Raw genomic sequence first — 25,222 nt, 5'->3', positions numbered from 1 at the left:
CATCTCCCAATGTCCCAAGCAATGGTCGTAGCGAGCCTCCTACAATTCATAAAGAAAAAAGAGAAAGGGGAAGTAAAATCAGTAGCCTGGGGTGCAGTAGCTGAGGCAAAGAGAATATTAACAGATGAGATGGAGGAGGAGCTTGCCAAACACTTAAAACAACTAGCTGAACAGTTCCATGGCCTTCCTCCAGTTAAGTGCCGTCAACTGGCATTTAGATACGCAGAGAAAAACAATATCCCTGTCCCTGCCAATTGGACAAAGGCACAGTTGAAAATGTTTTATGGAGGCTTTACCCGTAAGATTTGGTTGTAATTCTGATACGGTTCTTCCCTTGCCTCTCATCTTCAACATGCATACATTCCCTCCACGCATGATTTACAATGTGGATGAAACAGGCATCTTTACAGTACAAAAACCACAGCAGGTAAGCTACACATGATACATTAGAGACCAGACTGATACTGAGTGGCTTGTGATAATGACCAGCTAGCTATTAGTAATGTTGTAAACCTGTGAACTGGAACAAATAAATGGACTGAAAAGAAATACAACGTACCTTTAGACCAGTAGTAGCCTACTGATTGCCAGTGTTTGGAATAACGCCGTTTAAAAGAACGTTATTTTTTCAGTAACGGGGTAATCTAACTAATTACTGTTTCCGTTGTTACAACGCTGTTATCGTTACTGAACATTAAATGCGGTGCGTTACTATTAATTGAATTGAGTCGGTTGTCGGTTAAAAAAAAAAGTCAGGATCGTGTTCTGCTTGCGCGCCGCTCGTGCCTGGTCTCGGCAGCCTGTTGTCCGTGGAGAAACGTGCAAACTTGCCGCGAGCTGGAGCTCCGGAGTTGGGGCTGCTGCTGGTCTGAGCGGCGCGCGAGGGCCACGCGGGCCCCGGTGTCCCGCCGTTCTGGTGTTGGACGGGAATCCGGTGCAGCTGTGGAGCGCGGATGGTGAAGACGGTGATGATGATGATGATGAACGCCGCGGCGGCTGGTGGAGGCACCGGGGTCTCGCCGTCATCATGTCTACTGCTGTGCGCTCTGACCCTGTTTTGTGATATATGACAGACACAGCGTCTCCCACTGTATAATTTCTCCTCAAGTTTGAATTATTCCCGCATGCGAGGTGCGGAGAATGCGATCTCAATTTTTATACACAAGACTACACGCTACGCGACTATAGGAATAGACTACAAGACTACAGTTTGCCATCTCATTACAAGAAAAATCCAAATTCTTTGACATAAAGCAATTTTTTTTTTACAGTAACGCAAATAGTTACTTTCCCTGGTAACTAGTTACTTTTATTATAAAGTAATTCAGTTACTAACTCAGTTACTTTTTGGAACAAGTAGTGAGTAACTATTACTAATTACTTTTTTAAAGTAACGTTCCCAACACTGCTGATTGCACATGCCATTGATTCAGGTTATGACAGAGCGGACACACGCCGCTGGTTATCAACTTGGTAAGTCAACCCAGGGTTTCCCTGTCCAACCAGGGGCGTTTCTAGGTTTGTGAAACATCAAACACACAAAAAATGTTGTATACTCTATTGTGGATGCAAATTTTTCATCATGCTTCACCTAAATAAACTGAATACGCAGTTTATTATAGCTTTAAATAGCTACCTGACTGCTGTGCTGCTTATCGCCAGACATCTAAAGTTCCATTCATGTTATTTCAGAGTAAAATGAATACAAGTGAGACAGATCTTACATTACCTATATATATATATATATATATATATATATATATATATATATATATGTAACATACCGAGCCAACCATTTGCCATTAGGTTCAAAGGGAGTTACATTTTATTTCTCACTTATGTTTAGGAAATACTTCCATTAAATGAACCAGTCTTAACTTCCCTTAAACAGTTGTCATAACATGAACACCTGACCTACTCACCGGTGAGGTTATTTAACTAACTGAGCATTATGACCCTCAATGATAACACAGATAAATTCACATGAACCCAAAGACCATGTTAACACTGGACATTATATGCCCCACCTTTGTATATATTCACAGCACCCAACAGAATCTGAATAAATGCAACAGCATCTTACAGTAAACCTCTCACAAACACATAGGTTACATTTCCTGACCCACCACAAAATACCCACAATGAATGTCTTTCACGTTCACATAAGGTTCTTTTGTTAGTGTCCAAACTGTTGATTGAAGTAGCGTCTCCTCTTTGACACGGTCGCTCTCTTAACGTAATTCCTTCGGAAAACATGAAACTACAAACTAACTTGCATACAATTTCCGTTACTTGAACTATATCAACGTTGTCTTTTTTGTTTACATTTTCCAGCGTGGGTGCTTGCCGGGCGCCGCCATCTTCTCCTCTCGCGTCATCCTCCTCGCTCGTCCTCGTCTTTCTATGTCCCACCCTCCCCGCACTCCTGATTGGTCTGTGCAACAACATTTGCGGCCACTGATTGGCTGGCCCTCTGGCCATGTCCTGTGGCACTATTGGGTGTTGGTTTGAAGTGGATATTTCACAAAAGTCATTATGAAAGGTTGCATATGTTGGGGATGTAGCAGGAGCAGATTTGGTTATCAACAGCTTATTATTAATGTCAATATGGTTATCGATATTAATAATTATATTTAATATATTATTATGATATAATCATGAATGTACGGGGCACCACCCTGGGATCAGGGAAAAGATAACCTCAAACTGTATTCAGTCTCAATATAAAGGTTTTATACTCACATGCCAATCATCGTGATCATTGGCATTGAAGTATAAAAACCATCTAACAATTAAAAAGGCGTGAAATTCAAGCACTAGCCTTCACAACCTGCTGTTATCCAGTGACATATTCACAACAAGCACAAGAGACCGCTAGTTATAATATAATAAGATTTGTTAAAATCAGTAATAATGATCACAATCAATAACACTGCAATTAACAAAGCCTTATCACCTAACTACCTAACACACAAAGCTAAGCTAAACAAAGGAAGAGACACACGTGGAGTGTGTGTGTGTGTGTGTGTGCGTGCGGTGTGTGTGTGTGCGTGTGTGTGTGGATTACAAGCCAGTCCTACGCTATCGAATCTCTGCTTCTGCCCAGACAAATAGCCTCTTACTTTGTCGATGTAAGGGTTTTCCGTCCCGTGCGGTGATGGCGTTTCTTGACGCCGGCGATGGACGGTGGTTCGCGAGTCCTCGTTCGGCGATTGAGGATGCGACGAGTCGGCTGAATCCAGACGAGGGCGGGGCGGATCAACTTAGTGGCAGTTCGTGTTTTCTCCCTTCTGCAGGCAACAATAAAATCGCGGGGCTCGGCGATTTAGTCAGCTGACTTCAGAAAAGAGCGGGTCATAAAAGTTATCCTTCTCGATGGCAGCTGGGACGAAGAAAGTGTTTATTCTTCCTTCCACGGGTAAACAGGAGAGTTGCGCGGTCGCGGCGATCTCCTCAGGATCCAAAATGATAAAAAAAAAAAGGAAAAATGAAGTAGAGAAAAAGAGGGAAAACAGTCTGTTGCTCGTCCAGCGAGTTTGGGGGAGAGACTGCGGCCTAGGACAAAGGAAAATGCTGCAGACGTAAACCTTCACCTCCTGTTGTAATGCGTGGAGAGAGAGAGTTCTTAAGGCGGCGCCGGGTTTTATACCTCACGGCTGCTCCCGGGGACCCCCCTGGGGTACCTGTGGTTGTCAGCCAATAGGGCACCAGTTGTATGACGTTGCACTTCGCACCTCGGTGAGAAGTAAAACAAAATGGAGGTTGTAGTTCTTTTGTCCCCTTTGTCCCTTTGTTCTGACCGCATGTGAAGGCTTTTGGTCTCTGTGTAGGCCGCATTGTGTAGACCCAATGGTGAGGTCCCAACACATATAAAGAAATATGTCCACACATTAGGTGTACCACTACATATACATACACTCATCGGCCACCTACTATTAGGTACACCTTGCTAGTACCGGGTTGGACCCCCTTTTGCCTTCAGAACTGCCTTAATCCTTCGTGGCATAGATTCATTTAGAGAGTTTTGTCCATATTGACATGATAGCATCACGCAGTTGTTGCAGATTTGTCGGCTGCACATCCATGATGTGAATCTCCCGTTCCACCACATCCCAAAGGTGCTCTATTGGATTGAGATCTGGTGACTGTGGAGGCCATTTGAGTACAGTGAACTCATTGTCATGTTCCATAACCCAGTCTGAGATGATTCGCGCTTTATGACATGGCGCGTTATCCTGCTGGAAGTAGCCATCAGAAGATGGGTACACTGTGGTCATAAAGGGATGGACATGGTCAGCAACAATACTCAGGTAGGCTGTGGCGTTGACACGATGCTCAATTGGTACTAATGGGCCCAAAGTGTGCCAAGAAAATATCCCCCACACCATTACACCACCACCACCAGCCTGAAACGTTGATACAAGGCAGGATGGATCCATGCTTTCATGTTGTTGATGCCAAATTCTGACCCTACCATCCGAATGTCGCAGCAGAAATCCAGACTCATCAGACCAGGCAACGTTTTTCCAATTTTCTATTGTCCAATTTTGGTGAGCCTGTGCGAATTGTAGCCTCAGTTTCCTGTTCTTAGCTGACAGGAGTGGCACCCGGTGTGGTCTTCTGCTGCTGTAGCCCATCCGCCTCAAGGTTCGACGTGTTGTGCGTTCAGAGATGCTCTTCTGCATACCTCGGTTGTAACGAGTGGTTATTTGAGTTACTGTTGCCTTTCTATCAGCTCGAACCAGTCTGGCCATTCCAGAACTGCCGCTCACTGGATATTTTCTCTTTTTCGGACCATTCTCTGTATACCCTAGAGATGGTTGAGCGTGAAAATCCCAGTAGATCAGCAGTTTCTGAAATACTCAGACCAGCCCGTCTGGCACCATCAACCAGTGAGTGTATATATATATACTGTATATACAGTATATACCTACCATTTGTGACTAGAATCATTTCATTCATCACTTCTAGACTGAACACAAAAGTGCCTCATTCACAAACACACTAACAGTCAACATTCAGCAAAAGTGAACTATATGTCATGTATGTATTCTTTCCATGACATATAATTAAGACATAGTGAAATCTAGAGCTTGTGCTCACTACTAAAATGTTGTAAACACTGAGTCCGACTGCTGAAGTCTACTGACTTACCTGTTGCTCTGGTGTTGTGCGGTAAACGAGGGGCATTCAAGGACCGCCGGAACGTTTTTTGTTTTTTTTAAACAAAAAATTATATTCGGGGCTAATTCAATAATATGCGGGGCTTTAGCCCTGAATAAAACAGCCTAGTGACCCACTGTTTCCAACTATTAGCGCGTACATATAAGAGGCGGCGTTTGCAGCATTTGACCAATCACAAACATGGATCAGTCTACGGCAGCAGAGCGCCATATTTCACGTACGAGGAGCAAACCATAATCTTACAGTTTCATCTGCCAAATGTAGGAAGGACAGCTGGCAAAAACTCGCCGACTGTGTGAATGCGTAAGTCGTATTAATAGTTGTATAATACAACTGCCCAGTCATAAGGACACTACTAGATCTTCAGTCTGCCTCAGTGGTAGAGATACCGCCCCATGTACCGAGGCTCCCTGCAGCTGTCCCGGGTGTGGCCCTATTTTAAAGAATATTGTCCATCTCTCTCGCCTCGTTAACTCTTACGCTGTCCTCCCGCGATAAAAAGCAAAAAAAATAACTTTAAACAAATGGATGTTGCTGAGATGTATTCTTATAACGTGGTGTATGACAATATCAGCCTCATTCTTCCAGCTGCAATCCCAACGGTGTAAAATGGACTTGGGAGCAAATAAAATAAATAAAAAAACCTAATTCAAAGTGGTCAGTAGGCTGTACGCTGACAAAGATAAGTCATGCCCTCTGACGAGAATCTGTATCTCTCATATAAATCACCGTCACGATCTGTGCACCGAGCTTCTTCTTTTTTCTTATCCGTGCACCGAGCTCCACGGGATCTTTTACAAATGCTGATGCCATTTTCCAAGAGAGCTGATTGGTCAGTAGGTGGTGTTTTTCTCCACGTTGATCTCTTATCAGGAACATAATGTGCTCCGGAGCAGGTTAGCTCTGCAGTGTAAGTTACCATGGCGATCTACCCCAATAAGAAGTGAACCAGCGTCGTAGGATGGAAAACCCAGGGTTAACGCTGAAGATACAATCCTGCTTCTTAGTACATGCCTCTGGAGTCAGATGACTGAATATGTTTCCTTTGTTAAAATATGTAGGTAAAAACCACCAGGTTTTTAAAAAATGCCAATTTAAAGCTATGGTCTACGATTTGATAGGTCTGAGCTCGTATCTTTCTCCCCTCGCAGCCTCCCACCTCCCTCTTATTTTACGAAAATATTTCATATGTTTCTGAAGACATTTTATGCAAGAAAAAAGCTATGCAGTTGCTAAATCTGTCTTTATTTAAGATCGACAACAGTCATTTAAAAAGATTTTCGAGAGCTTGTGGGCGGCGGCATTGCACGGCTTCTTACATAGACAATGAATGGAAACATTCCCCTCCGGGTATAAACTCAGGCAGGACGAAACATTGAAACCTTATCGGTGTAAATGCAGTGCCAGTAGGATTTCCCTCTCACCCTGACTGCAGTACGTCCCTGATCCCAAACTGCTCGGGGACCTCACTCTGAACTCAGTTAAATGCGGCGTTCACACCGGACGCGAATACAATCGCGTGAGACGCGTGTATCGCGCCGCTTGATCATTTTGGACTATTAGCTTCATTCACGTCATTCGCTTCATTCATGCATGACGCTCATTTTTGAACCGGTGCCGCTCTAGCGGGGGAAACGAGGGCAGCGCCGGCGGGGAGCAGGCGGGTCACGTCGGCGGGCCCTCCTCCTCCGCCTCGGGGTACCCGATGCCAGAGTCCGTGAGCCTCCTCCGGGAGCCACGTCCCTCGCACCTCTACCCAGGGTGAGTCGGGGCCACATTCGACTACGATCTCAGATCAGACGAGACAACCCGCTGAATTTAAGCATATTACTAAGCGGAGGAAAATAAACTATCTAGGATTCCCTCAGTAGCGGAGAGCGAAGAGGGAAGAGCCCAGAGCCGAATCCCCGTCCGACGGGCGGGCGGACGTGGGAAATGTGGCGTACGGAAGACCGCTTGCCCGGTGTCGCTCTGGGGGCTGAGTCCTTCTGATCGAGGCTCAGCCCATGGACGGTGTGAGGCCGGTAACGGCCCCCGTCGCGCCGGGGTCCGGTCTTCCCGAGTCGGGTTGTTTGGGAATGAGCTCAAACATATCTTTGACATGTATTGTTACTTATCAGTTGATACAAACACAAATACTGATATAAGATAATGTCAGCTTATATATCCGCCTGGCTGATTTATTTGCAAGCTTAATGACAGCTTATTGGTCTGTGTCAATATTTAGACATTTGAATCCACCAGGAATTAACAAACCAAATCCCCCCAAAAACCCAAAGAAATAAAGCTTCCTCAAGAGACGACGAAGCAAATGACTAAAAACAGCTCATCTGTCTGTCAGCTCATCTGTCTGTCGGCTTGAACTCGGCGCTGATTGGATGTCGGAAGTGGGTCGGGATGAGGCGTGAGCAGGAGCAGGAGAGTGAGCGAGGATTGGATTGATCCAATAGTAGCCATGGCAGACTGCATGGCTACTATTGGATACATTTTGGCTCAATTGACAAATATTTCAAATCGTAGACCATGGCTGTGTTGGAAATGCCATACTAACGTCCTACTCGTACTAAATTGTGACGTAAATTTGAGTACGTAGTGCGTCTCCATACAATAGAATGTGGATTTGTGTACGCAAGAAATGCCCGGATGTATACTGCATTAGCAAGAATTTCTGAGTATACAGCGGACCTTGCTAGATCTACTCAACCTCCCCATCGCGGCCCTTTTGACTCCTGAAAAGTTTTGTATAATGGCGGACGATAGCGGCGATCCTGGCGTCAGCCAGACACAAACCGCGTACACACGATTTTTATGTTTTCAGTTGACTTTTAAATGGTATTGATAATGAACGTTACTTTATTGTTGTTGGAATTGTACATTAACGTTACGAAGAAAAGAGCGTTAGAGAGCGTAGCGGCAAATGTGCCATTTTTACCGACGTTAACTAAGAAGATAGTGCCCATCTTAAACCATGATTATATATTTACTAACGATGATTATTAACGCCGTGCACCGTTGTTCGTTAAAGGGACGGATGCAGACACCGAGCGCCTCATCCGGTGGAGGGGGCAGAACGAGGAGAAGTTCCGGTGAACTTCTCCTCAAGAGGAATCCTGCCATGAGGGGCTTTGAGTAAGAACATGTGGTATTAAATGTTATAATTCTCATATGCAGGGCTCCGTTTAAGTTCTACTGTTGCATATTTAGCTACTCAATGATATAAGGTTGAATATCATATATAGTATATATATATAGATGGGAGATGTACTGCTCTCCTGAGATGTCTACCTGAAACGTTCTGTTGAACACTTATTTTAGTCCGCAAGAAATCATCATGAGCTGTAACACTGTTCTACGTGCTGATCCCCTTCATAAAGGATGTTTATCAAGGAGCATGGAATGGAGGGGAAGGTGGAGCCTGGATGGGCAAAGAAAAAGTGGGAGAACATGAAGCAGAAGTACAAGGTGAGTTGGAAGCAGTTTTAAGTATTGTACACGTCATTCTTGATATGAAGCATAAAAGAAACAAGATGAAGTTGTCTTTCTTATAAATAATCAGGCAAAGTCAGTGCTGGGTAATATCCACAATGTGTTACAACATCAGAGTCCATTAAGTTCATCCCATGTGGTACAGTATTACAATTCATATTATAATATATGACTAGTGGTGAATAGTGTAGCTAAATCTTGATTATGAGAAGTGTTTGTATATGTTGTTTATAGGACCTGAAGACCCCACGCACAGGTGTGAGCACTGAGGGAGGAGAGGCCACTGCTGCAAACTGGAAGTGGTTTGTTATCATGGATGAGGTGATGGGTCAAAGACCGGCAATAACCCCACTAAACCTCATCTCCTCATCCATGATGCCAACCACTGCAGCAGTGGTCTCTCCTCCAGAGCAGGAGGTAGAGAGTCCTGCTGCAGGAAAGAGGAAACGGGAGTCTGAGTGGCTCACGTTCCTCAGAGAGTTCCAGGAGAGAGAGGAGGAGAAGGAAAGGCAGGCTGAAGAGAGGGAGAGAGGAACGTGAGAGAGGAGAAGAAGGAGAGAGAGGAACGTGAGAGGGAGGAGAAGAGGGAGAGAGGAACGTGAGAGAGGAGAAGAAGGAGAGGAGGGACCGAGAGTGGAGAGAGTGGATGGAAAGCCGAAGCAGGGAGGAACGCCGAGAGAGAGGGGGAGAGTCGTGCCAGGGAGGAGCTGTTAATGACATTATTGGAACATTTTGTAAAAAAAATAAAATGGAGAGAAAAAAGGATTTGCAGTATCCTGTTGTCTTTTATTATTCTTTTAGAACACTCAATTCAATGTTATTTTGAGTGTTATATCACAACAGAAGTTAACTCAAGACTCTTTACACATGGAGCAGTACCAGAACACGCTCAAGATTTTTGGAATCCCAACATCACCAGGAGCAAGCGGTACAGCCTGACAGTGGCAAGAACAAACTACCTTAACAGGCTTTTAGGCAGAAATCTGGAGCAGACCAGGCTCTTGGATTCAATCGTCATTTGGTGTTGGTGGTAGTAGTATAATGGTAGTAATATTAACAGTAGTAGTATTAACAGTAGTAATATAAACAGTGGTAGTATTAACAGTAGTAGTATTAACAGTGGTAGTATTAACAGTAGTAATAAAGGTTGTAGTATTAACAGTAGTTATAGTTGATGCTTGTACTAAACAAACAAACAGAACATGAAATATAACAGTAAAACATAACTAGCAAATATTGGAGTATAAGAACATATCCTCCCAGGGTGTGAACTCCACCGCTGACAAAAAAAAACCCCCTAACAATAATCGTGTTCCTGCAGGACAGGGATCAAAACGTTTTGAGCAGACACTGCAGCTGCAAGCCTGCCTCTGAGGATGTCCCTGGACTGCTGGAGTGGCTCGTTGGCGTCATGGCAGTCATCCCCATCATCTCCATCACCACCTACATCTGGCTCCAAGATGTCCCCGTTGTTGATGCAGAGGTTGTGCAGGAACAGACAGTCAATGATGACCTCTGAGACAAATCGCACCTTCACCTCTAGAGCCTTCAAGAAGATGGAGCGCCACCTCGTCTTCAGCACCCCCAAGGCTCTTTCCACCACGCACCTTGCCCTGGACAACCTGGCATTGTACCTGCCCTCTACAGCATTACGGACAGGCTCATGGAACGGGGTCATGAGGGAGATTGGTTGCGCCAGACAGGGATAACCACCGTCCCCGATGAGGCACCATCCTGGAGGTGGGTAGAGCTGGTCAATGTAGACCGGGCTACACTTGAGGACCCTGGCATCATGCACTGAGCCAGGGAACCCCAAGAAGACGTCCAGGAAGCGACCCTTGTGGAACAGTTTGCGGTTGAAATAATCGGCGCAAACTGGCCAGGAGGGACAATGCGGACGTGGCACCCATCGATATTCCCCGCCACTTTGCCAAACACTGGGGAACCAGAGAGCTGCTGGAACCCAGCCCCAATTTCCTCCAGCTCATCCCTACTGGGGAAGTGGATGAGCCTCCTGAAGATGCCCTGGATGGCCCTAGCCAGCCAGTACAAGAAGACAAGCACCTCAAAAGCCTTCCCCCATCCAGGGTCAGTGTCCCCCTGTAAGCACTGGATAAGCTTCTCCACAGAACGCCTTGAAAGATGGAAGTCCTTCCTCAAATCCCCTTCCCCAAAGTAGAGACGCAACAGGGGAACATTCACCCTGCAGCACGGCCCTCTGGCACCAACCTGTAACAGAAAACATAATATATTAATTACATTTATTCTGAACATTTTCATATTAATTTGTTGATAAACACTTCTTCACACTCCTATTTCTAATTCTACATTTATGCAACCTGTATATATACATGATTATTTGTGTAATTAATTAGTCACTATTAGCCTGCTAATTATTTTTTCTATCACACCAAGATATGTATTAAACAACTTATATCAGCCTATATGTCTTTTGCTAATTTCGTTTATGAATGCATACATAAGCCTGTCTATTGATGATCAATATACTACAGGTACACGTGTAAACCACTTAAGTGCTGTTAATATTACTTAATTCAGAGAGAAATCCAGATGCCATGCACATTTTAATAATGTACCGCAGACGATGAGCCGACTGCCTCCGTCGTCTCTGCACCGACTGCCCCCGTCGTCTCAGTGCTGATGTTCGGCCCCTGGTTGAGGGCGTAATGCCAATTATCACAATCAAAATGAATGATTTAACAGAGCTAGCTTATTCGAGAAAGAACGGAGCTGCAGGTAAGCGGAAGACAGGAGAGGGAAATCGCGGGAGCTCACATATAAAAAAAAACCCATAAAAAAATAAATGATTTTAATTGTACTTAAATAATATTGAGGAATATTCATAGAGTAATAATTATACCGATTCATATTTTTAGAATTAATTTCCATTCAATGCGAGTTCGGACCGGAAATGTCATGTATTCAATCACGTGAGAGAAGGTGAGTATGAAATGTATCAAGCGTAGCATTAGTTCTGGCAGGCCACGACGTCAAGCTCTAAATCAGCAGCAACAGCGTAGCTGTCAAAACCGAGGAGATCAGCTGACGGCTCAGCGGACTCCCCGTGCTCGCTTCCTATTGGGAAATTGCATTCAGAGCACGCTATTTAAACTGCTCTAGCCTGACCTCCCTCGTTGCTTCCTCTGCCGGCGTTTTCAACCCACCTCCACCCCAGCTCCTCCCGTCATCTGTTATGTACCTTACCATTGTTCTTGTTGGTTGCTCTGCTCTGTCTGGGGTTTTTCTTTGCTGCTACGCTCCCTGCTTATGCCGTTCATGATGGCTCATGAAGGGCAGGAAGGTGCTCTTCCTGCCTCAGGCTTTCCACGCAAGCGCGTGGAAGAGCAGGGAGTCCCAGAACAGTACCATACCGCCAAATGAAACTTGTGCAAATAAATAAAGATTCTTCTTGACAAAGTGGTCCTGACTGAAGTATACTTACATGTGAACAGTCTGAGGGAAACAGCATACTCAATCGTTGATTTATTAGGCAGTATGTAGTACATACACGTTGAGTATGTAGTAGGCAGTACGTTAGTATGGCATTTCGAACACGGCCCAGAGCTTTAACACAGAGCTCAGTGACAATTCTTACGCCGCCAGGCTGTGTCCAAAATTACTCCCTACATAGTGAGTTCTATGTCTCACGCATCTTGACTTGTTCACATGCTCACACGCAGAGAAATGACCAGAAAATTATTTTTTTTATAGAAATTCGTCATTGCGAAAATGTACAAAATGAAAAGAACGAGTCCTTCCTCTTGCCAACCTAGAATAATGAAAAGACTATTTATTCAGCATTTATTTGATTTATTTATTTCTAAATCACACACACACACACACACCACACAACTGCAACAGACACTTACTGAATAACTTTGGGTGCGGTGTCACCAGTGTCTTGCCTACAGTGTTGCCAGGTGTACGATAATTATCGTATTTGTACGACAATTTTGCCCTCTGTACGATGTACAATCAATAATCCCAAAAAAGACCAGAAATACGATAATTTCACCATTCCGTGAATGTGTGGTTGTAATTGGTTGTAATCAGCCTGTCGCAACTGTCTGTCTGAGTTTTTTTGTGAATCTGAAGGCATCTGTTCCAGCCAATCGTGCTTTTCTAAATGTGAGCTACGAGTGACGTGTATGCGTTTGCCTCAGAACAACGGCCATGATTGGCTGAATAGTCCGCTGCGCCCGCCCCATGAGTGAGGAAAAAAAAAATTAAGAAGAAGCAGAGCCAGTCTGGAAGAAGAAGCGCTGAAGATGAGTGAACATGTTAGCAATATTCAACACTAGAGTGACTACAGCGCATCAATAGACTTGTTATTTTGGTTATGACGGGTGTACGATAATTTTCCTCAAAATACGATAATTTTATGTCTCTGGTATGATAATCCTACATTTCTCACCTGGCAACACTGCTTGCCTAGCTCCTCAAAGAAAAGTCGTCTTCTTTGGAGCTTCCTTTGGTTCCAGTCTGGGTTGATTGCCATCCAGATTGTGAAAGCATTATAGGCTGAGACATCTAGCATGTTGTAAATGATCACGAGTGGCCACCGTAGCATTCTTTTTAGACAGCTGTAGCAGGCCAGCAGCTTGTCTAGGTTGTCTCCCCCTCCTTTGGTCGCATTGTAATCAAGTATGATCTCTGGCTTACGGTCCTCCTGCCTACTTAGCATTCCATCCCTGTGCAAAGTGCTCATGAGCACCACATTTTCCCTTTTTTTGGTATGTAAGATACCAGGGCAGTGTTGGCTATGAACATAAAGTTGGAGGAATGGACTGGCCTTTTCTTCACAGTTAGAATGTCAGGTGGGAACTCTGTCCTATTTTTCCAAAACTTGTCAACTTTCTTTTCAGAAGCTTATGTCCCAGGTTGTATGACGTAAAAAAAAAAAAAAAAATGTTGCAGGTAATGTTGTGGCCACTTACACATTCTGACATATCTAGCACCATTTGTATATCCTGGTTTCTTTCAGCTCCTCCTTCTGGCTTTCCTGTATGGATGTGCATGTCCCATGCATGAGATGAAATGGCATCAAAGACAGCCCAGATTTTGATACCATACCTTTCTGGTTTTGAGGGTGTATACTGCCTGAAAGGGCAGCAGCCTCTAAACCCCACAAGCCGTTCACGCATCGTTACATTGGGCCCAGGGTTGTAAAGACAGGGAAGCCCATCCACTCGCTGGTCCCACACAATGTGGATTGCTGCCAGCTTGTCCCTCCATAGTTTAACAGGTATTCCTGGTCATCAAATCTGACAATCCTTTCAGAATATGAAGCTCTTCAGAGACATTTTGGCTCTAAAAATGGCTCTCCATGTCTCAGCATCCCAAAGACTTTCAGTCTCCTCCCCTCTTGACCTGTACACACCAGCAAGAATGAGGATGCCAAAGTAGGCATGCAGATGCATGATGTCTTTTTCTTTCCACTGGTCACCGAAAACACGTCTCCCCTCAAGATTGGTCATATCCAGAATAATTTTCTGAATTAAGTCAGGAATCAGCAGCTCAAAGGATGACTTTGATATCCTGAACATGAGTCACTGCAAATCGTGCCTTGGTACCATCAGTAGCAGCTGAGCAGCGGGGGCTGGCTGTGGGCCTCTTCCGGTGGCTGGCTCTGGGGCTGCTCCAGCGGCTGCCTGTCGTGCTCCTTGTGGTGCATATTCCGATGGAAGGCCATCTTCAAATTAACTTTCAGAATCAGAATACTCTGAATTGATATCTAAATTATCCTCATATTCGGAGACATCTTCTTCTTTCACATCACTGTGTGCCTGACTCTCTTCAAATATGAGTTCTAAAGCCCTCTGACAGCTAAATCTGTTGGTCATACTGAGGGTGGAAGTTACTGTTCTGTGATGTTGAGGTATTTATCTCTTTTTTTCCCACCCCCTTGATGTGCAGGGCAAGGCATATAGTGCGATAAAATGTTTGATGGAATGTTATGGAATAAAAAATTTAAAAAAAAACAGAAAAAGAGGTTTGCAGGTGGACACATGCCAGAGGGTAAAGAGTGTGGGAAAGTGAGAGTAAACAGCTTCTCTGTGCTAACATTATAATAATGTAACATTATCTGTGTGTGTGTGTGTGTTTTGGCATATTTCTGTGTCTCTGTCTATGCAGCTCAAACTGACCCAAAGCCCATATGAAGGATGTAAATGTGTGGGGTATAGTAGCATGTGTGCTCAATTATTATATGTTTTGTACATGTTTATCACAGAAAATGAGCAAAGGCCATTGAGTTCATACCATTCTTGTAAAAATTTGAAACGGGTCAATTTGCCCCAAATATAATACAAAGATTAAACAAGCTTTATGAAGATATGTATGCAAAATTACCCATAATATTAAATATTAATATGTGAACGTTTTGATTGAAAAAAATCTAAATTTGACGCTCATTGTCCCTCACCATGAGGGAATCTGGGCTCAAGGAGAGACCCCAAAAGCACTCGATCCTACAGGTGGTCTGCCAGTTCCTGAGGGACAAGTTTCCGCCATCCAAGAATCCAGAGATCCCCTACTGATGCTCATGTCTTTTCCAGAGCCAAGACCCTATACAACGATCTGTGCCAGCATCAACCCTCCCCAGCTTTCGCATATCAAAGCCACCACCTCCTTCCTGTGGAATCACCGCAGACTCTCCTTAAGGCGGTAGGTGTATGCACCCTCTTTATCCAGATTAGGAAGAAACATGTCCTGCATTTCAAGTGTAGCACTCAAACTACACCCACCTTTTATTAACCTGACTAATTGAGTTGAACAATCGTTCAACCTACATTCTGGTTCAAAAAGTGACACTTGCCCCGATTCAGGTGGCAGCAAGGAAACTACTAGGGATGCTAGTCGACAGCTCTTTTCACGATTTTGAGCTGGCAATACCAGTCATAGGGGAGTTACCCCCATCCCTAGCCAGCAATAAGAACCTAGACGATGTCCTTTCACATTTCCAACCCAGATGATCACGATGGCCCATCATGAAACACAAAATTAAGCCATCATTTCTAGTCAGCCAGTGAAGCAGGAGAATAAGTTAAAGTTTCTAGGACTGTCCATTTGTAACACTCTGTCCTGGACTGATCATGTTAGGCAGATAGCTGCCAAGATGAGTAGAAGCATTGCTACGGTCCAGAAATGTGCCATCTACTTACCAGCTGCTTTACGGAGGCATGTTGTTCAAACATTAGTATGAGGCCGTCTTGACTATTGTTCTGTAATTTGGGCCTCTGCCTGTAAAGCTGACTTAAACAAACTACAAATTTGACAAAACAGGGCTGCAAGACCTGTCCTTGATAGATCTTACAGATCAAATGTTGACCGGATGCATTCTGATCTGAAGAGGCCTAAAGTTCTTGATAGGTTAACCATTAGGTCCTTGATATTTATTAAGAATGTAATTTCCACTCATGTTCCGAGAGTTCACTTCAATGAAATTGGTTTCTGCTGTTGCTCACACAGAAGGTACTAGATCTGCAACAGCTGCAACGAATTTTACTAACACACGGTAGAAAAAATGCAATGAAGAAAACAGCCTTCTATAGATCCATGTCTTTATGGAATTTACACCCTTTGCAAATTTGTGTTGTAACTGGAAAGAAAGAATTCAATAGGCTAATTAAATCCTATTTTTATGCATGTTAAATATGAACTCTTGATTCTGACTTGGCCCTCACTGTATTGTATTTTGATGTGGGTGTTTGCATGCTCTGAAGTGCACAGATGCTTATTTATTTATTTATTTATTTACAACTGTATTATTTATCTGTAATCTGATGTCACTGTTACTGTATTTGAATGTATGTGATTGATGAACATGTGATTGTTGATTATTATGTGTATATTCTGATTTTAATTGGACCCCAGGAAGACTAGTCTGCTGCTTCTGCGTCAACTAATGCGGATCCACAACTAAACAATAAACAAAACCGGACAGATGCACCGGACAGTCTCGCACACACTCATTGACAGAGTAAGAGGCTTTTGTCTGGGCAGAGGCACAGGTTCGATAGTGTAGAAGGGCTTGTAATTACAGGAACTGTAATAAAGTTTCACCACAGACCGCAAGTCTGCTGATATTCTAATTTGCTGTGTATAACTGCTGATTGTGTGCCCATGCCGCTGGGTTTATTCTTGTAACTGTGTTTTAACCTCTGCCTCATTCACGGGGCCCTGTTATCAAGCTCCTATCAGTTAAAGGACCGGGATCATGCCAGACAAACGCAAGTTCACTCGCAGGCTCCCCTGTAATAGTAACACGTTTACTAATCTTTGTCCAGTGTGAGGACCAACCCTTTTGCACGCATTTCCTGTTACCCTTTACTTTCTCGGCTAACCCACACATACACACACACAAACGCCCATGCACATAACAAAAAGTACTTTGTGGATTGCGTAGAAGCCTCCTCCCACGGCTCTACATCATTCGGCCATTTGAAGTACATAAGCTGACAGGACAAGAATAGCGCCACCTAGTGGCTGGTGGCTAACTGGCCCAATCCCTCTCTCTCACAGTGTCGAAGCACAGCCCCACAGATCTGCATGCAATGCTAATGACTAAAACGAGTTTGGGAGCATTTTGGTTGCAACAGCTGAGCCAGTGGCTTGCAGCTCATGGTGAATGGCTAACAGTGCAAACAACAAAGCACCTCTGTCAGCAATACTGACAGAGCTAACAATGCTAACCTGAGGGGGGACCGGTGGGTGGGTGCTATGCTTCCGCGATGATGGACGGCATTCTCAGTATGAAAGCAGTGCAGAGCTAACCAGTGGGGCACGTTCACATGCACTAGCATGCATATAACACACATGACTGGCTGGCTATGTCAACAAAGCACGCAGAGATGGAGAGATTACAACATACAGAGGAGGGACTTTATTATGTGCTCAGGTAGATATTACTCTACTATATCTTTACATAGACAATACAGTTTGCTGATTTATTGATGATCTGAAGTGGTAATCGGATGTTAAATGCACTTTATTAAAATGCCCACAGAGCAGACAATTTCCATTTAAAGTTGTAGTCCGTAACATTTTAATTTATTTAATTGTCTTTTAAGTTACTATCTATCAAAGAGTGAGTTAAAACAATGGTGATTGATCATGTGACCCACTAATGAAAGTGCTTGTACTTGCTGCTTTGCCCAGAAATAGGATCTCTGTGTTGTGGTGACATTCCCGCACAAAATTCAAAATTAGTGACGAAAGTCACTTGGGTCTGCCAAGGTGGAGCTTCTCACAGAAGCTTATGCTGCATTTACTTGTAATCGGAAATCAGTAACTTCCAACTGCTGAGTCAGGCTCCCTCTAGTCAAAAGTGTTTGACTGGGTACATTTCATTACTAATGGAGGATCAACAACCAGAGAAAAAAGACCATATAACTTCCAGTCCGAAGAAAAAGAAACAAAGGAGAAGATGAAGAAGGGCAAGTAATCGAGAAGCAAAGCGATCGCCAACGGGGGAAAACGACAGAGCTCCTTTCAGTGTGGAGCATTTGAAGGCAATACGCAGATGAGAGACAGATGACTGTTTGGTGAGGGAGATGAGGTCTCAGAGGTTACATCTACCGCCAAAGAGGCCGCTAGAAGCAACTTATCTCAGATCTTACGGACTACAACTTTCATAAATAGACACATTTATTTCAGAAATTACCTGAAATTAAGCAAACAAATGTAGATGCCATAGGACAGTGAGGAAATGTGAAAATGTCAGAGCCAAATAAAACAGCAGCCGTGTCAACAGAGAATGGGATGTTCATGTTCCTGTGGTGAACTTTCATACCTGGAGCAAATCATGCTCAGCTGTGTGTTATCAGGTGTTAATGTCCTTCCAGATAAGGAAAAGGAACACATACCCCTACTGGTTTGGAGGGGTTGTCACACATCATTGATTATGATTTCCCATAACTGAAATTAACTTTCTTACAGTAGTTATTATTGCATTGCATCCTGCACTGTTATATTTATTTTGCAAATAATGTTTTCCTCTATTATGGTTCAACGTTTGCGCACAATGGTTTGCTTTTCTTTTTTGCCTCAAAGAATAATGTCAACCCTGACATTTACCGTTGATGTTTTTGATTGGTTAAAGAATTTGCTCTGGCAGCACGAGTCTAAAAATATACATATCAGCTTTCAAAGACCCACATCTGTCAAATCTAACACAGTAAGACATATAGTTGCATGTGAACACACAAGACACTTTTTTTATCCCCTCTAGCCATTCGTAACAGGGTCAAGGGTATAAACTTTGATGGAGCTATTGTTTCGCCTGTTGTCTACCAGCAGAGCAGAAAAGCCAACGTATTAAGGTCTTCTGCCAAAGCTGTCTTTCCCTCCAAGGACATGACCAGACCTCCTGCCTGCAGGCCTCAACTCAAAGTCCATATAGATTATTCATGAAAGTAAAGAATAGAAGAGGGAGGTGAGGACTGTTGCGATCGAGCAACCCTAAAAGTCATAAACTCAGATATCACTTTCTCCTCTCGTGTTTATGCTCAGTTGTTCAACTTGTTAATACACAATTGATATAGAGAAATTATCAACGTAATCAAATGTTTTGGTGCAGTGGCATATGTTCTTTGCAAGTTGTGACCTGTCGAAATCAGATGTACAAAAAGTTTTTTTTTATGTGCGAAAAGAACATAAGTATAGCCTATGGCATCTAACAAGATGAGTCAGACTCCTCTCCACCTGCATTATAGAATCACTGTGGCAGCAGCTAAAGTCAGTCATGGGTGGATGGTAAATCTGAGCATTTGGTCAGTAAGTCCAGAACAAGATACTAAGAGTTCCTGGCCAGATTGCAAGAAAATCTGCAGTAGAGTTGTTCCTCTGAGTAAAATCCAGTTTTGAATACTTTTCACATTCAGTTCAACTACTCATTCTCTCAAGACTCGTTATATATTCAAGTATTACACTGTTATGTAGCCGGCTGCAGCCCCATTCATTGGTTTTAAGTGCAGCTGTCAAAGCAGCTTTTGCTGCACCATTGTTATGAGATGAACCAAGCTGTCAAGTATATAAACCCATCTATGTCATTATTAGACAGTAGGATGAAGAACAAAGGTTTGGGTGGGTGAGTTTGGTGGCAGATGGGTCAAACGGAGCAGGTCCTGCATGGAAATGTGTACCATTACACATAGGGGATCTAGCCTTATTAACCACTTGACTCAGGCCCAATATGCAATTTGATAATTTGCAGCTATTGCCAGCCTAAGCTGAGACATAATTGCGTCTTTTTAACAAAAGGTGCCCAATAACTGCCTCTCACAATGCTTTGTTATACATAAAACTGACTTGGCCATGTAGTTAACTTTAAGATAAAGTTACCAATCTTAATATAGTCATAATTTGAGAAATTTCTTTCAGCCATAAAACTGCTTTAACTCATAAATGACTAAAATCTACTAATATGACCAATCATTTATAGTGATGAATCACTACTGGTTGTAAAACAGTCTTGTCAGTGGATAATCTTGAAAATGGCATGGATCATCTGAATACTAATCTGGGCAATGTAAAGCAATCTGAAATCAAATTAACTAGACTGCACTCAACTCACAGTGAGCAGGGATGGGGAAAAAAGCAAATTTAACTGAGGTCCAATGTACTTTAATGGAACTGAGCCCACAGAGACTACAACTCAATAAATCACTGAGGAACCAGAGCCAATTGCTGGGTTAGTTACAGTGTTTCTTAATGGACAAAATATCTAACAGGAAAATTCTCCTCTGCAGATAGAGGTGCCAAGCTTAGCTGTCCAAACAGTCAGAAAAGTGTCCCTGAGTAGCAAGATCACCTCTGCTTTATAGTATTAACAGTACGTTTTTGTCTAGACATACAGTACATCGACATGCACAAACATGTCATTAGACTCTGACCAGGATGTAGCTCTGCTGTTTGTGGATGGTTTAATGATGTCTGGATTGCTCAGTCCAGGAGAGGTGGGAACAGCTGCTTTGGGTATTTTGGGTTCTTATTACTTTTGTTTTGCACAGGTTGAAGGGATAAAATGTTAAAATCTGTAATTTGTTGAAGTGCGGGAATGAACTGAAATTTTAGACTGCACCATGCCACCAACAAAGGTTCCAGGAAAACCAATCCGTGTTCGTGTCACATTTTTACATTTTCATTGCAGTCATTCACACTTCTCTTCATCTCATGTCAACTTAATGTTCCTCTATCTGAACTGAAAGTCACAATTTGTAAGTTTTCAGCTATTCTTCTGCTCCCTTAAGGCAAATGCTGTGTCAGGTAACTAAAAGAAAGTAGTGGTGTAAAGACAGACAACCACTGTGACCGATTGAAAAACTCATTGACTCTTTGATTCAGGTATTTGCTGCTTTTCTGTAATGGAAGTGATTGCAGGTTGAACAAGTAGGGAGGTAACGCCCAGGCAGACCCAGGACACCTTGGAACAATTCTATCTGGCTCCCAGGAGAACAGATGGGATTCCCCTAAGTGGAGATGGAATAATGTAATGTGTAGCCTTGGTAGCAGAATTATGAATTATTTATTCATATATACTAGAATTAAAAAACAAATTATGTATCATTGTTGAAACTCAAGGATTGCCTACATGAAATAATTCATAGATGAGTATTAAGATGGTTTCCAAACATCAACCTTTGAAAGCCGAACTCTGAAATCTCTTGCATTTCTCCAAGGACCTCGGCCAGTGAGCATCTCCTTGTCCCAGTACCTCCCGGCCCGGAAGGTTGGCCTCCTTCAAACTGCCAAGGCAAGGCAAGCAAGCAGTGTGGCCACTGTGACCCAGTTCATCCTGGTCTTCCCTGAAGTGTCTATTTTTCACTTTATAAAAGGGTGTGCCCAAAGAATGATTTAATACAAATTCAAACCTTTTATTAATATTAATTCTTTTCCTGCTGGACCCAACATCAATGGTGCCCCATGTGAGGAGCAATTCTGCTCCTACTGAAGCCCAACAATCATAAACCCATGATTTAGTGTAAAAAGTTGATTCAGCTTCAGCTATCAGACAATTGCTTGCCACCTAATTTTAGAAAAAACTGTGAGAACTTCAAAATGGGATATTAAAGAAGACTCAATTTCAGTGTTGCTACTGAGTTGTGAGTTGATGTGGTGTACACAGACTAATAATTTAATATACACAAATGATCATGTCCTGCGTGAATTATTTTTTTATTGGATTAACTACATGAATAAACGAATGAACAGCTAAGAAAATTAACAAATGAATGAATAAAAGATGTATAAAGGAGTGTACCAATAAACCACTTGAAATTAAAAGAAAAATGATTGTGACCGGTTAAGACTGTATCACTGCTAAAAGTTGATCAGTTCAATTTGTTGTTATGGACCTTTATCAATAAAATTTGGTTCAAAAGATGAATGCACCTTTCAGCAGTCAAGAGTTTAAGAAGATTGTGAAGCAATTTCATATTGGCATGAATTTAAGAGAACCCACTTTAGGTCTAAAGCTTAAAGGTTAATTTTCGAAATTAGTTGGATGGATTTGCCTATGTGATGTTAATTAATTATTTTATTTAACTAACATTAATAGGTGTAAAATGAATTCAGGTGTCGGAACATCAAACTAATTCACTTCTGAGAATGTATTGTTTTTACATGATGGTTCTGCTGTTATAATGGGTGGTTGCTCTCTATTAAGTTTATCTTCGGCATCTCGGCATGTTTGATCTTGTTGGATGACACTTGGTTGGATCACAATCTTCCATCTCTGTCTCTGTGGTGGCAGTTTGTTCGTCTCTGTCTGTTTTTTCAGACCTGGTCATCTTTTCTATATTAAAAATAAAAGGATTATAATTAACATTCCATTGCTTTGTGGTGGCCACGCATGGTGACCACCTTTAAGTTGAGTATTTTGTTATTCTTTTTATTTTTAATAATGACACACATTCTTTTCTTTTCATAAATCTTGTTTATTGACAGTTGTTAATTAATTTGAGTGCACGCATTTTGATTAACAGGCTGTTCATTCACATTTTCTTTGTTTAAGTTGAAACTCACCTTGTGTGTCTTATTGTTTGCAGCTCTCCCCAGCTCCCCAGGCAGCGCCTTCCAAGATGGCCTCTTATGCGAGCAGGAACAGGAAGTGGAGGAGGCCACCTTAGAGGTGCCAGAGGGGAGGCTGTCTTTTCTTTGAGATTTATTTAATTTGAGATTATTAAGAGCTTTAAGTTTGCTTTAGGATTTTAGTGTCTATATTGTGTGTGTATATATAGGTTTTCATTTGTAGTCTCTGTTCACATTATCTTTAGTTGAATTAGGGAAGTATTAGTTTGTCTGTCCCCCCCCTATCGTTTGTGTTAGGCTAGCCTATGTCTATATAACCCCCACCTATTGTCTCATTTGACAGGTCAGTTATGTTGAGTTGAGTTAAGTTGCTGTTTGTTTAAGTGGACCTCAGTTAAGTTATTAGGGCCCTTAGTTAGTTGTTATTTTCCTTTTTTTTTGTGTATTTTTGGATATTGTTTCTTCTGAATTGAGTTGCAAATAAATTAATCTTTTTTTTTGACAGTTACACCTTGTGTTCTTGAGCCTTTTCTGTTTGGTCCCTGACATGCTGTGCATGATAGATCAACTCAATGATAGCTTCTGGTTTTTTTTTATTAGCACAAGTATTTAAGTTACATAAATAGACATCTGAAACAGAAAATCAACTCATTCACAGATGTGGATTATATCTCAAGGAGTCAGTCTATGGGAGAGAAGAGGTCAACAGAAGGTCCAAAACCAACATATCACTCTTCCTGTAACTGTGAAGCACAGGCCAAATGATTAATATTTTTAACCTTAAAATTCTAACTGATAAACTTCTTCCAGAAACTGTTCTCATGACCCCCAGGTCACATGCCTATGTGGTTGCACCACATATAAACTCTCGAGCCGTTTCACAATCTGCGTTCTTGTCTGTAGCCTACTTGCGTTCTGGTGGACTTGTGAAACGTCATCAGTTGCAGCCCAAGTACTGTTCCAATTCAAAAGTCTGCAACCAGCCAAGCACAGTCCAAATGCCTGGATATGACTTGCTCCACCCATTTTGTCGGGGATGCATCGGAGTTGACTTGTGTGGACTTTGGACAGCCAGGTATCCCAGAATGCATTTCACATTAACAAAGAAGATGGCGCCAAATCACAGTTATGTTTTTAGGTGAGAATATCGAATAACTTTAAACCTGTGGTCAATTTATCAAGATTTACTACAAAGTTTTCGGAGATGTGAGGTCTGGCGCGATAGCTAGCATGACTGGGCAGTCAGCGCTCATGGTCAATGTTTGGAACAAGGGCATTTAAAATAACGGTGTTAGGTAACAACGCTATTCTTTCAGTAACAGGGTAATCTAACTAATTATTTTTCCTGTCGTTACGCCGATAACATCAGTGAACGTTAAATGCGGTGCGTTACTACGCATTAATTGAATAAACTGTGTTATCCCAACGCACCCTGGCAGTGAGTGGTAAGCGATTATGATTGGCTAAGGCAGAGTCATGTTTCATGGTAATCAGAGCCAGTGTTTTTACACACATGCCAGCACACACGCCACACACACACAACCACTAAAATTGATTCGATGAAGCAACAGAGATGGCAAACCTGGAGCAATCCGATGAAAAGTTGGCATTTTCAAGGTGGAGATAAGCACTATTTCAACTTCATTATGGTCAAAGGCAAGAACGTGCATGCAGGTATCAACCGTATGAGCAGGTATGTGGATAAAAGTATGTTGCCATTATCGACGGTGGAGGATGATTCATTCCGAGCCATTATTGCTAAAATACCTCAGAAAGCAGGGGCCTGTACGCCATGCTCCAAGACGTTTTCTTACAAAGATAATACTTGATTAAAACTCTTGCTGTCTGTCGATGTGCAATAAACATCGAAGGTTATGTACAAGCACCTGTCTGTTCTACCCATTTCAACTGACTTGTGAAAACTGCTAAAAAAAATCCAAATTCTTTTGACATATAGCCACTTTTTAACAGTAACGCAAATAGTTACTTTCCCTGGTAACAAGTTACTTTTATTATTGAGTAATTCAGTTACTAACTCAGGTACTTCTTGGAACAAGTAGTGAGTAACTATAACTACTTTTTTAAAGTAACATTCCCAACACTGCTCATGGTGCACCGCTGGCTACTAATGACTCTGTAGTGAATTAACATGACATAATTCGTTTTGGGGTTTATCTCATGGGCAATTTTGAGTTTAAAGTTATTAATTGTTCCTGGGAAAATCAGTTTAGTGATTGGAAAAGTAAAGTTTTATATTTTAATTTAACGTTATGCCTAACTAACCTAGAGCGCTGTCTTTATAACGTTACTTTTTGACCGACTTCTTTGCTTGTCTTTGTTCCCTTTTGTATATTAAACTGATTATACTTGGGTATAATAATTATTAATGTGTATTAAATTAACATTTAAGCAATCTTTTTATGAAGGGACAACTGAGGAAACCCGGGCCCTCATTGAGTGGCAGGCTCCAAACGAATGCCTCTTCAATGGCATGAGAAAT

General features: G+C 42.4%; 1 long non-coding RNA gene across 1 annotated transcript; it reads left to right on the top strand.

Moving 5' to 3' along the window:
• The first annotated feature begins 8,213 nt into the window (after nucleotides 1–8,213).
• LOC311013482 lies at nucleotides 8,214–23,245 on the top strand. The gene is made up of 4 exons (XR_014597136.1): nucleotides 8,214–8,313; nucleotides 8,559–8,646; nucleotides 15,249–15,357; nucleotides 22,740–23,245. It is a non-coding gene; the product is annotated as an uncharacterized lncRNA (long non-coding RNA).
• The last annotated feature ends 1,977 nt before the right edge of the window (nucleotides 23,246–25,222 follow it).

The sequence above is a fragment of the Eutrigla gurnardus genome (assembly GCF_963514095.1).
Source record: "Eutrigla gurnardus genome assembly, chromosome: 5".
In the NCBI taxonomy this organism is placed as follows: domain Eukaryota; kingdom Metazoa; phylum Chordata; class Actinopteri; order Perciformes; family Triglidae; genus Eutrigla; species Eutrigla gurnardus.
This window is presented reverse-complemented; position numbering and strand designations above follow the sequence as displayed.